At 30.5% G+C, this 15,761-nt stretch overlaps 1 long non-coding RNA gene across 2 annotated transcripts in view; it reads right to left on the bottom strand.

Annotated features, from left to right (window-relative positions):
* Positions 1-12,465: 12,465 nt before the first annotated feature.
* LOC124896672 overlaps positions 12,466-15,761 on the bottom strand; it is a 13,434-nt gene continuing 10,138 nt past the window's right edge. The window contains exons 2-3 of one of the 2 annotated variants that reach the window (XR_007053035.1): positions 13,236-13,302; positions 12,466-12,901 (exon numbers count right to left, since the gene is read on the bottom strand). This is a non-coding gene — a long non-coding RNA (uncharacterized LOC124896672). Of the gene's footprint in view, positions 12,902-13,235; positions 14,939-15,761 lie in introns of both variants that reach the window. The other variant, XR_007053034.1, reaches the window with a different exon arrangement.

Raw genomic sequence — 15,761 nt, 5'->3', positions numbered from 1 at the left:
AAAGATTGATCAGAAGATCTTTCTTTGGTTGTAACTTGGCTTTTAGAAAGGGTTAGAAAGAAAGGGCGGCATGAGGCTAAAAAAATATGCATAATATCGGGTGAGATTTACAACTTTTGAAATCGACTCATATAAGAATAATTTTTTGCCCCAATTTTATTTCATATTGGGTAACTTAGATTTTTATTTAGTTAGACTGAATCCTAGAATAGGTCTACCTACATATCTTGTCATAGCAAGAATCAGGTCAAACGTAGTTCAGACAAGTCATTCTCTTGCTTTTCGCTTTTGCTTTTTTTTCGAACTTGGGCTGTCTTATTTTTCGTTTCTTTGATTCTTCTATTTTTGGGATTTTTTTTTCAACTCCACTTTAAAAAAAAAAATTCTGACTTCATTTTTTTTGACACTTTTCTAACTTCATTTTTCTTGACACCCTCTTTTTTATTTTTCAAACTCTATTTTTGATTCCAAAAGAGAGGTACGAAATAAAATAAAACTAAAGCTCAAAAGGGGTAACAAACAATGACACAACATTTGGATAGCAGAATGAAATGTCTTTGTCATATCAATCCTTAAAGATACAAGCACTTAACATGCAATCTAAGAGTGAACATAAAGATCATACATATATTTTCAATATTGATCTTGACTAAGTACGTATGTCACTACTTCTCATGCACTTGTCAAACAGAAAGGTCCAATTGTATTTACATTCCTCCCATTAAAGGACTCACGCATTTTTTAAGTTAATTTCCTTTTGCTTCTCCTGAAAATAAAGACTATATAACCTCTGATTGATCCATTTGAAGTACTTTAGATGGACCTTTTCATTGATGACCAAGTCATTTTTTTATTCTCAAAGTAATTGCCTCAATCTATTTAAGTGAGGCTTTGACTTGATCACCAAACATCTCAATACTTTACTTATTTTCTTATATGTTTTTCCTTTCAACTCCATCTTCTTGATCAAGTGTTACAGGATTAGATTAGATTTTAAGATCAGTCTGTAAATTCAACATGCATAGCACATCACTAGAATCATCATAGAAGAGCTCTCTAAAGAAAAGAAAGAGAATCAAACAATATATATTGAAAAATAATAAAAATAAAGCGCACATTTGTTGATAGAAAGATAGAAGGGTTTGGACAAAAATGATAATAAAATAAGACAAGATAGACTCCAAACTACAATCTTAAAATAATTAGGGTAACAGAACGAAGAACAAAACAGACTACCAAAACTCCTTTCTTATGGGGAGCAGAGTGACTTTCAAATTGCCGAACTTAATATTTTAGCCATTAATTTGCACGTCGGCCTTAATGGAGTCTCCACCATCATTGTGATATCATCTGTTCTTTTTTTTTCTTTTTTTTTTTAACCCAACCATTCTGAATTTATCACCGTTAAACTCTCTCCAAAGTAAGCCGTCAACAGTTTTTCTTTCCTCCTACTAGCGGTGGACATGGTATGGTATATACCTAATACCATATCGAAATTAAAAAATTTTATACCGCGGTATGGATGTTATGGTATTTGGTATGGTATATGATAGGAATTTTAAATTATTATGGTATTTGGTACGGTATTTGGTATTTATGCAATAAATACCGAAATACTATATACCACACCGAAGTTTTTTAATAATATATAAAACTCATATATATTATATCTAAGATTATTAAATATATTTATATATCATCCATTAGCCAATTGAACATAAAAGTGACTTTTATTCAGAAATAAATTTTTTGAAAGCTTATTATTGGAAAAAACTTACACGCACCCGATGTATACACCAAGCCAATACATGCATGTCATGTATTTGAATTTAAAGTTCATGTTACTTAACCATGATTAATCAACATGTATTTTACTTAATTTAATTACATAACCATGGTAAAAAATATTAGTTTGGTGTATACATCGGGTGCGTGTAAGCTTTTCCCCTTATTATTTAGAAGTACTATGCTTAAGTTTAGGTAATGTTGTTCATAGTTTACATCTTGGACTACTCAATCATTATTGAAATATTCTTTTTGTGTTATTAATTAACAAATAATAGTTGTTAGTCTAATATGCTTGAGATGTTTTTAAAGTTTAAAGTTATAGCTTTTTATTTGAATATATGTAAGTCAAAATCAAATAAAGTATGGTTACCGAATTACCATACCATAAAATACCAAAACTGAATTTAAAAATACTGAACTATGCCGAACTAATTTGGTATGGAAATGGTATTGTTCTTTTAAATACCAAAAATTGAAGTTACCGTACTAAAGTTTAAAGTACCGTACCGTACCACGCCCACCTCTACCTCCTACTCCTCTTAATTGATTACAAAACTTTTTCATACGAGTCAAAGGATCACCATGACCCTCGTACATGTCCAACTTTGGTGTTTTGGAATTTAGAGGCAAGTGAACATTGAAACATGTAAAAATACTTCTGAGAACTCTCTTTTCTCTCTCTCAATATTTGCATGTTTTTCATATTTTGCACCAAATTTCTCACTTTTCAGGTCATTTCTTCTTATTCCTTATTTCTAACAATCTACACCAACTAATCTTAGACCCTATATCATTTTTTGTGAGTCATCTTGCTTGTTCTTTGGACATGGTGCTGTATGGGTGATATGTTAATTTAGCCACAAACCAACCACTAAATATTATTTTGATTTTGGAGAAAACTAATACGTCAGAGTTCAATTTTTTTAAGAGCACCGAATCCATTAAGGACTGCCTATGTATCTCATTAAGATAAGAATCAGGTGTGCGTAGTTCTTGAAAAATGGAGATATGGAGAAACATACTTTATTCTATTTGAATAATGAGAAAGTTTTTTATTTTAATTGTAAAAACACATTTTTTTATTTTTGAAAATAAATTAATTTTATTTTAATGTACAGATCAAAAACTCTCTTCTTTATTTGTTTAGAAGGAAACACAAATATATTTTTTTCTTTAAAGTCGCCTAATCCATGAAGGACTGCCTACGTATCTCATCAATGTAAGAATCAGGTGTACGTAGTTCTTGAAATATATGTCGTACAAAATTCAGCCTCAAGACCCCTAAAGGTTCAGGGTTGTTAAGATTTATATATATTTTTTATTTTTAAGAACTTAGTCTCATGATCCCTAAGGATTCAAGGCTATTAAGATATATAAATTGAACTTGAGGATTAGAAAAATAATTATGAAAGTAATCATATTTTCAAAATATTCCCCAAGAAATCAATGAATAATTTTTTAAAATATAGGGTCGTATCCCAAAAATGGCTTCCTACGTATCCCGTTAAATAGTGAGAATCAGACCCTCGTAGTTCAAGAAGACCGTAAAACTATGTTGCTGTATATTTAAAAAAAATTCTTTCTTGTAAAAATAAATTTTTTCTTTGAAAAATGATTCACTAAATTTGAGGATAACTTAATCTCTTGCATTTTAAAGTTGTCTAAAAGTCTGTCAACAATCAGATAGCCTTCCAAACAAATGTCAAAGAGCACGTAGGATGCATATGTTGGTCTTTATAAGGCAAGTCACCTGTCCTAGACAGACTCGGCCCCTGTGCCGAGTCCCGCTAAGTCAAATGCATATGATGCAAATAAAGCGGAACCAAATAGGGATAACCAGATTCTGAGCTTTCAGTTCTTAAAGTTTAAGCCTAATAGGGATAGGTGTCTAGACTGGCTTACCAGAGCGGATACTCGAGCCGAGAAGGGACAACTTGGTCGGTAGCAGGGCAACACCGCCTTCGTTGCCGATCCGAACCCCGCCTAACATGTGTTACTATAATCCTTCACCAGGTGCCTTGACACTCCGGCTATCTCAAAAACAAAGTAGGATACATGAACTGCATTCCTTCTATCCTATTTCAGATACTCGGAGGGGGTGCGCAAGAGAAGACAGTATATAATACAGTTCAATCAATATCAAAGCGGTAAATAAGCGACAAGTAGCACATAAGGCCAACAAACACAATATCAACAATAATTAAAGCAAGTATAAGTCAATATAAAAAGCTCGAATTCTTATTACTCCCTAATAGATTCGCCAGAGATGTCACACCCCTTTTTCGCTCGAAGGGATCTCGACGCCAATGGATTTTTCCAATTAAAGTGACGGTTTTGTATAGGGATTAATTTATTTACAGAGTTGCCACTTGGAATCGATTTATAATGTTCCAAGACGGTTTTGTATAGGGATTAATTTATTTACAGAGTTGCCACTTGGAATCGATTTATAATGTTCCAAGTCACTATTTGAATTCCTAATCAAAAGAAAATAACTCTCTATTTTGGTCTGCGAAATCAGAAGACCGGATAAGAAATTCTATTGACCGAGAGGAAGGTGTGAGGCACCCCTCGAATCCCGTGGTTCTAGAACGGTCGCTTTTATTGACTTTTCTTTACTTAAGCTAATTTGATAAATTATGCTTGGGCCTAGGTTCGCTCATTTTTAATTATATCAAAAATGTTTGTCTACGTCTCTTATATTAAGTTAATCGGTGAAAAGTTAATTTTAGAAAAATATTTGCCAAGGTGCATTATTGCATCCTTGAATTTTTTAAAATGTCTCAAAAAGATGCATACACCGCATTCTTAATTGAGACAAATATTTTAAACATGCCTAAAACTTTTCTAGCGTTAAAGGAATTTGTTTTGTCTCTTGTAAACTTGAAACAATTTTGTCTTATCTACTATTTTAATCCCATTTTTATCTCTTTTTTTTATTTTATAAATTATGGATATTATATATATATATATATATATATATATATATATATATATATATATATATATAAATCTTCCTAAACAGATTAATCTTACGCTTGGTGAACAAAATTATATATAGGCTAAAAAGTTAATGAAAAGCAAAATAACATAATCACATGATAAAGTTATATTTAACAAAATTATTATAACGAAATTAACAACAAAAAAAAAAATACGATCACGCGTTACATTTAACAAAATTACCATAACTAAATTAACATAAAAAAAAAATATATTCTCTTATATTATAAGAGCGAGTTAAGCAGCTGAAACAGGCAGGAGGTTGACATGTCTACTTCAGTTGCTTCAACTGTAATTTTACTATATCATCCCTAATTATTATAAGTTATTTATATATTAGAATTCTCTTATATTATAAGAGTGAGTTAAGCAGCAGGCAAGAGGTCGACATGTCTGCTTCAGCTGTTTCAACTGTAATTTTACTATATCATCCCTAATTAATTATTATAAGTTATTTATATATTAGAAAATTAATAATATTTATGAGTTAAGCAGCTGAAGCAGGCAGGAGGTCGACATGCCTGCTTCAGCTGCTTCAACTGTAATTTTACTATATCATCCCTAATTAATTATTATAAGTTATTTATATATTAAAAAATTAATAATATTTAATAAAAAATTTAAAATAGACATTTATGACATGTCTCCTTCAGAGCTTCACTGTAATTTTACTATATCACCCTTAATTAATTATTGTATCCCTAATTAAATATTATAAGTTATTTATGTATTACAAAATTAAAAATATTTAATTAGAAAAAGGTAAAATAAACATTTATGACTGGTTCAGCTGTTTCAATCGTAATTTTACTTTTTCAGCAAAGCAAGCAGGAGGTCGACATGTCTGCTTCAGATACTTCAACTATAATTTTACTATATCCCCCTAATTAATTATTATAAATTATTTATGTATTAGAAAATTAATAATATTTAATAAAAAATTTAAATATACATTTATGACATGTGTGCTTCAGCTTCTTCAATCATAATTTTACCATACCATCCCTAATTAATTATTATATTCTAAATTAAATATTATAAGTCATTTACATATTAAAAAATTAATAATATTTAATTAGAAAAAATAAAATAGATATTTATGACTGTTTCAATTGTTTCAATCGTAATTTTACTGTACTGTCGTTAATTAATTATTATACAAGTATTTTTTTATAATAATTTTGCTATGTCGCTTCTAATTAGTTATTACAAGTCACTTAAGACGTGTGCTTCATTGCTTTTACCATGATTTTACTATATCACCACTAATTAATTATTATGATCGTCTAAGCATTGAAAAATTAATAATATTTCACTAAAAAAAAAGGTAAAAGAGACATAAAATAATGTGTCGACATAAAAAATTTAATTGACTATCGAAATTATATTAGTGCACATAATTGAAATGAGACAAAGCAAGACATAAAATAACATATATTATTTGAAAATGAAATAAAAAGTATTATAAATCACAATAATTAAGAGCTTAATATAAAAGTATATATGTAAAAAAAAATTGATTCACTGTCGAAATTTGATTTGTGCCACATAAATTGAGACATGAAGAATATTCATATATTATTGAAAAATAATGTAAAAGACATTGTAAATCACATAGTTAACTACTTAAGAAATTTACAAAATATAAAATATTTGACTTACTCTCGAAATTATACCAGCATCATTTAAATTGAAACGGTAGAAAAAATACTATAAATCACAATAATTAAAAATATAAATTATTTTAATAATTAAAATTGAGATAAAAAATAACATATCATCAATATCTAGTATATATATAATCGTGCAAGTTTTCTTTCTTTTTTTCTTAAAAACTGTTTCACTCTTTCCTTGCTTTTTTTATTATACTATTGCTTTTTTTGCCTACTGTTTTTCTTATTTCTAAAAATTTTTATCTTTCTTTTGTTTTTAACTCTCTGGTCATTTTTAAAAAAAAAAACTACAAATCATTACTCTAAATCCATGAAAAAGCAACCTATATTCTTAACATACTATGTTTCTCATTTTACTTTCTTGTTTTTGCATGCATGCATGAATCATAAGTTATGGTCTATAACATAACTACATACTAATTGCATGTCAACTAATACAATTTTACATATTAAAACACCAATAACGTTAGATATTATCTTATTTTAAATTCAAAATCAATCTAATTAACATAATTTTAAAAAATAATACACGAGTTATAAATAAAGACGTAGACACAAACTACACATAATAAATAATATAAAAATCCATAAGAATAACTTTAATCATACTTCAATGAACTTAAAATTTATAAAATGGTACAAAATGGATAAGAACCCGAAAGACGAACTGATTAAAGAAAGTACGAACAACGTCCGAAAACTCGAACAAGACCCTAAACTCAAACTCTAACTCTTTTTCTTTCTTTTCTACTACGTCTGTTTCTTTTCCTTTCTTCCAATTTTCTCTAACTTTGTTTTTTCTTGATTTTTCCACTTTGTTCTTTCTGATCTCTTTATTTTTCACTGTTTTCCTTCTTTTTCCCTTTGTCTGTTTTTATTTCTTCTTTTGTTCGTGCATGCATATATGTTTTCACTCCATTTGTTTCTTTCACAAAATGTTCTCCCTTTCTCCTGTCCAAAATGTGTCCGTGTGTGTATATTATAGTGTGTAGGGGGTTGGGAAGTGGAGGGAGGTTGAGAGAAATTAGGTGGTGGTTGAGTAGTTTAGGATAAGATTTATAATTAATTTTTAATTATATTTTTAAATAATATATTAAAATAAATAATAAAAATAAAAGAATATTAATTTTATATTTTAAGAAAATACAATAAAAGTTTATAAATAATCTAAAATAAATATAATTAAGATAATACTAAAATTAGTGGACTATCTATTACAAAAAATGAAATATATTTTTGAATTTTTTCATATTATTTACAAATAAAAATAAAATAAAATAAAACATCTGAAAATGTAACTTTATTTATTTATTTTCAAATAAAAACCTATAAAAATGAAATAAGAGCTAAAATAAATACTGAACAAAATATAAATATTTAATATCGAAAAATAGGTGAAAACTAGGGGAGGGTCAAAAATTACGTGTCTACAGATCAGGAAATTGCATGCCATAGATCCAAATATGGGTAACTTTAGATATTTGACCCCAAATAAGAATGTCTTTGAAGAATAACCTTCCTTACTTTTTAATATACTAAAAGTACCATTTTACCCCTCCACACCTCAAATATATTTTTAATCTTTCCATACTCATTTATCTCTCAAATTTTATTTTTATTATTTTTACTTTTTAAATTTTCCTTTACTTTTATTATTCTACTTCTTTTCACTCTTTTTTTTCCTTTAAATTTATTATTGTGATTTTTATTATTTTTAATTTTTATTTTTCTTTAATTTTATTTTCATGTTTTACCCATTGTAATAAGCTCAGGTGACGAGAAATTTCATAAAGCTACAGAAAAAGTTCATCTCAAAGCTTGAGCTTCGGATTTCTCTCTTCCCTTTGGTGTAATTACATTCTAACTTTAGGGTTTTTGATTTTGTCATTCATCTCTATGTACTTTAGGTAATTGCTCTCATTTTATCTTAATCTTATTGCATGCATTTGAAGTATTTGTTACCTAGCAATATTTTTGAGCTGAAAACCACTTTTCTTTTCCATGAATCACATTCTATAATGCATAGATTAATTTATAAACTCTATTTTTTTTATCTACATCACCTTGATGAAAATGCGTTTTAGGTGGTTTCTCTACTCACTAATCTCACTATTGTCCAGTCAGTAGGTTGTTTAGATTTGGATTTTGGGTGTTTTGTGTAGCCATTGGGTCAACTTTTTTGTCCAATAAATTTTATTTTGCAGGTTGATTCTCGTTTTTTTATTAATTTTTAATTTGATAATTGTTTTTATCTTTATAACTCTGCAGATTTTGGTAATCATGTCTAGCAAGACAAATCGTGTCGAATACTTTATTGATCCTAATGATTGGTTCAAGTCAAGACCCCCGTTGGAGAGGGGATTCACATTATCATACAACGATAATGAGCTTTTTGGATGACATACAGTTGTCATTGTTAAGGAAAGAATTTTTTGGAAATTTGATGAAATTAGGTACCATATGTGGTAGATTTTGATTTGGATTCTTCTCAATTCATTTTTTATCAGAAACATCCTTTCATCTATGACATTGAAGCATTTGATAATCTGTCGAGCTTGAACACTGATTTTTGGGCGTTCATCGAGTGTGGATTGAATACGTCGAAATGGTAGGTTTACTATCTTTAAGATTTTTATTTTATCATTTTTGTACTTATGGTAACGCATATATTCTAATTGTATTCATTTTTCATGTATTTTAAGTGCCAAAAATATATACGTTAAAGGAAAAGATGTGTTGTCCGAATGTTTAGTGTTTGGCTCTTGTGCTGTAGATTTGAAGGAGCGGTTTTATTCACTTGCAACTTTTGGTGGACCTTTGAATGACACGGTATTATCACTTGCTATCCTAATCTATATTTGAATTGGCTAATATCTACCTGCTATCTTTGTAACTTTGGTGTAAAGTTGTAACTTTTCTATTCACTAGTAGAGCCAGGTGTATAGTTAGAGGGGCGAAAGGGGGTTATTCGATTTTTAGTTTAATCTTGATTTGTCTACCTGTTTTAACTTTATTTTCATTTCATTGTAGAAACAAAGCCAATGTTGTTAACAAGATCCCTCATGTTCTGATTCATCGTCTGATCACAAGGTTTGGCTCATTTCTTGATTGCATAATACTAAGTAGGCGTTTAGCCGTAGAATTTATAAAGTTGGAGTTGAAGATAGAGCAATTCTTAATTTGTATGTGGGGTTACTGACATTTCAGGAAGTTGTACAAATTACGAACAAACAGAATAAACCAGCAGTTGAGGTATAGTGTCTATCCCATCCTGGTTTATTTTATAACTGAGCTGTTGTTAACATTGTATACCCACAAATAACAAAGCCACCAATCCCAGTGACACCAATTAGAAATGAAACAGAAGACTGCATTATGATCAATGTTGAAGATTACAAGGCCACTGGTTATTCTGACGTGCCAATATTTGTGCAACATACTGAAGCAATGATGGAGGAAATTGATAGGATGGTAAGCTTATATGATCTATATATCTTGGTTACGAATATAATTCTTGTGGATTGCCATTGATGTGTTAAATCTTTGATTCAGGATGAGGAAATTGAGATGGAAGATGTAGAAGATTGGTCAGTTGTAGACATAGACAGTTCTGATAAAAAGAACGAACTCACTATAGTGGAATACATTGATGACATCTATGCTTACTACAAAAAGGCTTAGGTAGAGATGTTATCTCCACTCTCCCTATTTGTTTGTTAGAAGTTTTTTTTTGTTTACAACTTGTACATGCTCATTACCCCACTGTGTGGGAATACACTGGGTTTGTTATTGTTGTTGCACATGCTCATTAGGATTATGGTGTGTAGAGTTAGCAGAAGTCCCATATTTTTCAACTAATTATCTAATTCTTTTGGATAGAATCTCATTAAGCTTAATAGATTGCCAAATTACTCACAAAAGCTAGTCTAATTTTAATATGGACTGCAATTTTTAGTCAGTAAAATAATAGGTGCAGAACATAGGATATATAGACACACGAAGGATATACTTAGGCTATTTCTGTTGTGATGCTATTCTATCAAGGATGATTACTGTTTTAATTTTAATTAGAAATCTGGAAAGAAATGGAGGTGTATTTTTTACCCCTTTCTTTTAATGTCATTTTCAATTAAAGATAGCTGGCTGTGTCCCTCCAAACTATATGGAACAATAATTTGATATCAATGAGAGGATGAGAGGCATCCTCATTAACTGACTGATTGAGGTATATAGTGTTTGTTGTTATATGTTATTTCTGAGTTTTATGAAGAAGAATGTGATAATTTTAGGTGTCATTTAACGTCTAATCCAATTTATAGGTTTACTACAAGTTTGAAGACCTTGTATTTAACTATGAATCTCATCGATAGATTCCTGGCAGTTCAGTTAGTGATTAGGAAAAAACTTTAGCTTGTTGGAATAACAACTTTGCTTCTTGCCTGCAAGTATGAAGAGGTTTTTGTACCTGTAGTGGAGGATCTAATTTTGATCTCTGACAAGGCTTATGCCAAAAAAGAAGTGCTTGAAATGGATAGTTTAAAGAATAAAATCTTACATTATCAGGACTTGTATCTCCATTTTGTTCTTACTCGCTAAATGATTTCAATCATTTTCTTATCCACTGGAGAAGTTGATGGTTAATGCCTTACAGTTCAACATGACAGTACCTACAACTTATGTGTTTATATGATGGCTCCTTAAAGCCTCTCAGTCTGATAAGAAGGTCGGTTAAACATCTTTGTCACATGAAGAAGTAACGCAACAATCTGAATCACTACTCATACAAATTTTTGTCATTGTTTAAATTAGGTGGAGCTCGTGTCTTTCTTCTTGATCGAGCTATGTCTAGTTGAATATGAAATGCTTAGATTCCCACCATCAATGTTTGTTGTTGCAACTGTCTTTACTGCTCAGTGTACTCTCGGTGTGTCCAGGGAGTGGAGCGCAACCTGCGAGAAGCATAGCAGCTACGACAAGAATAAGATTTTTTAAGTATATTTTGTTTTTAAAGATACTTGTAAATGTACATCCCTTTATTGAATAGACAAAGATGTGTAATTGTGTGCCTTATTTTCTACGACAGGGAATGCTCGAACTTGATGGTTTCTTTCCATCAAAAGACAGCAGTTGGGAAGCTTACTGGCGTGCACCAAAAGTACAGCACGTCTAAATATGGCAATGCTGCAAGATGTGAACCAACTTCTTTTCTGTTAGAAGCTTGATTCTAGGATAAGAACACATGAGGGGGAAAGGTATGTTTTTCCAATAGTTGTTTGAATAAAATTGTTGATGTATGTGCAACATATGTTGCCCAAGGCTCTGGGGAAGGGGAAAGGGTGTTTTTGAGTTCTTTTGCTACTGAGAGAACCATATGTTTATTTGTTTTTTTCATGTACATTGTTTGACATTGCTGGTGTTTTGTGAAATATCTTGCTTTCCATACTTTTTCTTGAACACAAACATTAGAAAGTTAAAATTTCTTCTTAACAGTATAAAGCTTAAGTGATTAGAAGCTTGGATACATAACACACTTAATAACTAATGTGACTAGAAGCTTGGTGGACACACTTAAAAAGCCTTCATCTATCTATCTATCTATCTATCTATATATATATATATAGATATAGATATAGATATAGATATATATCCTCTAAAACAATAACTTTATCAGTTGGTCTTGAGAATAACTTAAAAAGCCATTGGCACTGCGCTTTTCATGGATTGTGTTGGTAGTAAGCCAGCTATTGTTTCGACGATGATCCTTTGTCTTTTTTGCAAAGCCAAATCCAAGAAACTTCTTTTAACGAATGAAGGTCCTTGATAAACAAGCCCTGGAGAGAATTTTGGGCATAATTTATCAAAATTCTGCTGATAATGTCTTGTTTAAGACCTTTTGTTTTTACTGCCTACAGAACTCTCTGAAAGAAATCCAAATTTAGCACCGCGAGAGATTTTCCCCACCAGCCTGATGGTGTCTTAAAATCAACTCACTGAACAGGTCTGGGTGGAAAATTATACTCTAGCTTTGAAAAACCAGATGTTAGCTGCTCTTTACAGGCATTGTTTACAATTGTGTTTATTAACTGGCTAACAAGATTGACTTCTTTAGATACCGATTGTAATGTTTCACAGCGATAAAGAACAGATATCGAGTTGGATATGTTTGGAAATACCACATCCTTAAAGAATACCTCAGTACGAATTTCCAGGTTTTTCTCGGAGATATCTTCTATCATTTCCATGAACCTGGTTGTACATCTGAGTAACACCACATTTGATATGGTAATCTTAACGTTCACTCCATAGCAGAACTTTGCAGCAAGTTCAAATGCATCAGATCCTCCAGGAAGACTAGTAAGATAGATTCTTGAAACCTTTGTATCCTTCGTCTCAAGTAGCAGCTTTCTAATTCTTCCACTTTGCAAAACCAGAGGGAACTGCAAATAATGAAACAATAGCAATAACATTAGAAATGTATCCAAGAGATTCTTCTTTCAATTTTCTTAATTTTAACACGAAGCACGTAACTTAAGTTCCATAGTTCTGTTTTTACATCTGGCTATTGACTTTTCTTTTCTCCTCAACACAGTTGTATTGCTATCGGTAGCCTACTTATAACGGCTAAAACATCAATCTTTTTCAAGGCACTTTAGACTATCCATTTCTTTGCACAACTTCTATTTTTCATAGACTTGGGAATTGCAATGATGATGAAAAATGGTAGATTAAATTACACGAGAGGAAGAAAGAATGCACACTTTATTTTTGTACCTTATGAAGAGCAAAACTGGCTGATCCGACTTCTATAGTAAGATCACTCGAAATATCAGATATTGGCCTGGAATAGAAGATATAGTCAATGATCAAATGTTGGAAACTTACATTTTTTTAAAAAAAATTTAGCCTAAGGTTTCATGCACGCGCAACTTACATCTCAAGAATATAATGCTGGATGTATGGAGTCTTAAAGCTATCTAAATTAAAATGATGAAACTTAACTCTTCAGAGAGCATAAGTCAGCCTGATTTTTTGGTTGTACATATGATCGTAATTTAGGACAAAAAATAGCATAAAAATACAATCTTGAATGGATAAAAATGTAGAAACAAAGTTAACAATACTCTCTGTGTGTGTTGTGATTGGATTCAATCTAGTAAAGTGCCAGACATTTTTTGGTGTCTTTAAAATGTGGTGTGGAGTAATCTAACAGCTAATTGCAAAACTCATTTGTACTAACTAGAGGGACCTCACAAGATACACATGTTGGAAACTAGGAAAATAATTATTGATGTCAACATTCACACCACATCTTGAACAAGAAAATTAAACACATTGGACTTTAGAGGGTTAAAAGGTCAGCTATTTGATTTGTCATTTTCAATGATTACAGCCTTAGAAACTGCTCATCCTATAGTCATTATCTAGAGTATATGATATTAACTTTATGAACTGATAGAAACTCTACAATCTTAGGTTTTAAGGTAAGTTCTATCACAATCAGTTTCTAAAGCTAAAAGTATTGTCATTTTCACTTACCCAGCACTTGAATGTGGTCTATCATCAGTGGAGAAGTCGGACTTTCACTAAAGGAGTTCTGAATATAAATAGGTAAACACATGAAAGAAATCAAGGGATTCAATATCTACTATATATACATAAAAATATACTTTTCCCCTTATATATATAGAGTAATTTTTTCATGAAGGCCCTTGTGATATACGACCCTGGCTCTACTCGTCTTTCATAAATGCATTTATTAGTCAGATATTTTGGTGGTTGTAGTTCTCTTCTAGTGCCGAATCCTACTACCATTAGAGAGTTTAAACCCATTGCCTGCTGCTCTATGATATACAAGCTAATAGCTAAGGTGCTCTCTCTTAGAATCAACAAGTTAGTGCTTCTTTAATCTCTAAAACATAGGTTGGATTCATCCGAGATGGAAAACACAGTCTTTCCCTCCAAGACCAAACCCTCGCAACTACTCAAACACAATTATAATCACAATAATAAAGTCCCCACAACTTGTTCGACACAATTCCTCATCATCTTCTAATGCTAATTATACCACTAGTTTGAAATACTTGAAACTAATTTCTTGTACCACCTTGACCTTATATGTTTGGCCTTCCCAAAACATGTTGCGATCAACGTCAACTCCCATATTAACGGTCTTTCCCTCCAAGACCAACCCCCACAACTACTCAAACACAATTATACCCGCAATAAAAAACTCCCCACAACCTGTTCGGCGACATTCCTCAATGGTAAAAATGTTACTAAAACAATAGCATATCCCAAGTTCAGCTTACGTTCACCTCCTCAAAAATCAAATCAATATGCTAATTATATAACGAGCTAAAATTACCACATTACATCAATAAGCTAAAATTACCACAATGACTTTTGATGATGAATTTCATACCTGAAGAACCCTTACGGCAAAAGTCGATTCTGTGAATGTTTGAAAGTCGATTCTGAAATTTGGAAGAAAGAGAGGAAGAAAGAGATTTAACGGTTTGGACAACTTAGCCTCAGGCTTTAGAGAGCCATCGCATGGGTTGATTCTAGAATTTGAAATAAAAAAACGAAGAAAGAGATTGAACAACGAATATTTTGGAGTAGGATATTTTTGTTCAAAAAATATGACTTAACAAGTAAAGGCTATTTTAATAAAGCTATTTTATTTGGGGCTAAAATTTGAAAATCACTCTAATTTGGGTCTATTTTTTAGAATAACCCTCTACAGATAGTTTTGGGGATTTTGGGTTTGTTTTAATTGGGTTTTCAAAGCTAAGAATTAATTAAAGAGACTGGCCTAAACGAATAAATAAATTAATCTATTTCTCCCTAATCGATTTCATTTAACTAATTTAATGATGCTTATTTTGTTCGATTAATTTAACGTGTATATATGTGTGTGTATAAAATTTCCCAAATATGTAAATATGTTATATTTTAGCTATAATTTGAAATCAAATAAATAAAATAAAATAAAATAAAGTAAATTTGTACAAAAATATGATACTATAGCAAGGATTATGTTAATACAATGCCATATATATATATATATATATTTTAGCTATAATTTGAAATCAAATAAATAAAATAAAATAAAATAAAGTAAATTTGTACAAAAATATGATACTATAGCAAGGATTATGTTAATACAATGCCATATATATATATATATATATTTTAGCTATAATTTGAAATCAAATAAATAAAATAAAATAAAATAAAGTAAATTTGTACAAAAATATGATACTATAGCAAGGATTATGTTAATACAATGCCATA

The sequence above is a fragment of the Capsicum annuum genome, chromosome 3 (genome assembly GCF_002878395.1).
Source record: "Capsicum annuum cultivar UCD-10X-F1 chromosome 3, UCD10Xv1.1, whole genome shotgun sequence".
Lineage (NCBI taxonomy): Eukaryota > Viridiplantae > Streptophyta > Magnoliopsida > Solanales > Solanaceae > Capsicum > Capsicum annuum.
The sequence above is the reverse complement of the archived record's forward strand: the minus strand, read 5'-3'. Positions and strand labels throughout refer to the sequence as shown.